Below are 2,780 nucleotides of genomic sequence, written 5' to 3'. Positions count from 1 at the left end.
CCTTCATCTACTAACACTTTCCATATATTATTTCCCCTTATATGACATCCTTGTAGTCCTCTTTCTTGAAGGAGAGCGACATAGTCTATCTAGAAGGGCTGAACTAGTATAAATTATAAACTTGACGAGCGTACCTTTTCTTGAAATTTTTACCGTCAACTCAAAGGGTATTGCTTCCCGAATTTATCTTCACCTCTCCCTGATATCTCATTTTTGGCTCTATGTTCCTTGTCTCATTCGGCCCCAACTCATCCCTCGAGTCTCTTAGAAATTCATTGAGTTCTTCAGCCTTGATCATTTTTTCAATCAGCTTCTTCAAGTGAAAACATTCATCACTATTTTGCTCATTATATTCTTGGTAGTAACAATACATATCAGAATTTTTCTTGTGGTTGGCCATCTTAATTTTAGCTGGTCGGAAGAAAACTGGGTTGCCTTTTATTTAGTGGAAAATTTTGGAAATCAGCGCATTAAGTGGTGTAAACCCAGTCAATTATCTAACTCTTCGCCTTTCCAAGCCTCAATCCGTTTCCTTCTTATCATTAACCATTTAATTCATTTCGGGAGTATTCGTAGTGGCTCGACAGCCGGTTACGGTCACCTCTTCGGGGCTCCCTATATCCCTCCAGAATCTCCAGCTTCTTTCAAATGTACTTACCCCTCATATATATACCATTCATGGACTTTGGGATATAATCATAAATTGAGAATAAAAATGGAAAAACATATAAATTTCATTGAAATTGGAAATTCATATAATGTCCTACATGCTTCACCATTAGGAGATTCAAATAGCATTATTAAAGTAAATGACTAAATTTAATAATCTAAAATAAATAAACAGGAAGGCTTTAGAGAGGTGTACTAGAAAAATTTGCGGAATCTGGAAGTGTACCAAGTGTTTTTAATAGGTTCGCATTCCAAAGTCTTTTGCTTATACGTTCCCGGCCTTATGACTTCTGCTACAAAGTAAGGGTCTCTCCAATTTGCCTCAAGTTTTCCTTGCATAGCAGACATTGAAATTGCTAACTTCCTCACCACTAGGTAATCGACAAAGAAAGTGTGCTCCTTTACACACTAATCATAATACTGGGTTTCCTGAAGTTGGTATTTGAAGTTTCTATGGTGAGCTATTTCGCTTTCTTCTTCAAGAAGGTCTATATTGGCTCTTAGGCCAACTTCGTTGCTTTACAAATTAAACACTTCTGTTCGGTAAGTTGATAATCTAAAAAGTATTTCGATCGTGGATGGTCTTGGGGTTATCCGATAAGTCCACAAGACCCATCACAATTCTTCACCCGATAAATCTTTGGCTTCACCCAACCTCTCTTTGATTCCATCGAAAATAATCTTATTTGTTTCTTCATTCACCCCATTGCCTTGAGGATGACCCAGAGAGCTGAATTTTTGTTGGATCTCGAATTGGTGCAAGAAATTCATTTTATCATTCCTTTTAATTCCAATAATTAAATAAATAAAGCAATTAGTAAATTTTTTTAAAAGCTGTATCATTTTTCTCAAATGTATAACTTGTCTGTCAAAAATTTTGTATTGTATCTTATACCTCTAAAAATTTAATTTGATTAAATGTTGTTATAAAATAAATATTAATTTGTATATGACAATAAATATGTGCATTATAGTGAGAGGTTTTTTAGACTTGAATCTATTGTAGTAGTGCTTATATTATTGTTAGTTAGGGTTGTAGTAGTACTTATATTAGTGCTAGTTGAGGTTAGTGGGGATTTTATAAATAATATCACTAAATAAATTAAAATTTTCGAGAAAATATCATTTTTAAGTTAAATTTTTATACAATGCTACCACTTGATTTTTAGAATCTCATTTTGTTTACAATACAAAATAAATTAGAGTAATACTTCTTTACCTACTCGCTTGTAAATATACATCGAATTAATTTATATAATACATGGAGCACACTTTGTTAGATCTTATTTTTATAGAAGGAAAAGAATTCGAAATTTGTAATAAGAAATTGATACTAAAATAGAGAAACAATTTAAACTGTATTCCGCACATTAAAACCCATCATACACAATTGGGTCCTATAAAATATAGGATATAAAAAAGGTAGGTAAAACCCTAATATGAGAAATGAACTTATACATGGTTAGAAAATAATAATTTGGCGTTATTTTTATTTTCTATGAAAGAGTATTTTGGTATGAAAGAGTATTTTGGTTCTCCAACAAGATTTTGAGGTTATCATGAATTGATGTTATTTAACAAGATTAAGGTAATAATTTGAATTTCATTGTTTCTTCATGTTGGCTAAGAAATACTATTGTCCTTTAAAAAGGTATTGTTATGTAAAAAAGTGAAAAGGTTGTAAATTATTTTAAAAATATAAAATATATTTTAATATGTGTTCCTAATCTATGTAAAAGAAAAGTTTTGCGATATTTAAAATATAATAAATTGGATAAAAATAGAGATATGAGTAAGAGTTCTGTAAGAAAAAGAACAAAAAAAGTACAACCAAACCACCGGTTATTATTAGAAGTTACTAGGTTTTATGAAGCTTCCTCTAGAATTAGTTACTAAGACGTGGTTGTTATTAAAAGTTAATAGGTTTTATGAACCTTCATCTTTATATACATATTATCTATATAGTCTTAATCTAATACAAACTAATATATATATATATAGTCTTAATCCAAAATATACTATATTAAAATACAAACTTTACCACCCAACACACAACTCCACCTTATTCGCTTTATTTTGAATTGAATTTTTCCCGTTAACTGGTGAACTCT

This window comes from Apium graveolens, unplaced genomic scaffold (genome assembly GCF_009905375.1).
Source record: "Apium graveolens cultivar Ventura unplaced genomic scaffold, ASM990537v1 ctg5394, whole genome shotgun sequence".
Classification (NCBI taxonomy): domain Eukaryota; kingdom Viridiplantae; phylum Streptophyta; class Magnoliopsida; order Apiales; family Apiaceae; genus Apium; species Apium graveolens.
This window is presented reverse-complemented; position numbering follows the sequence as displayed.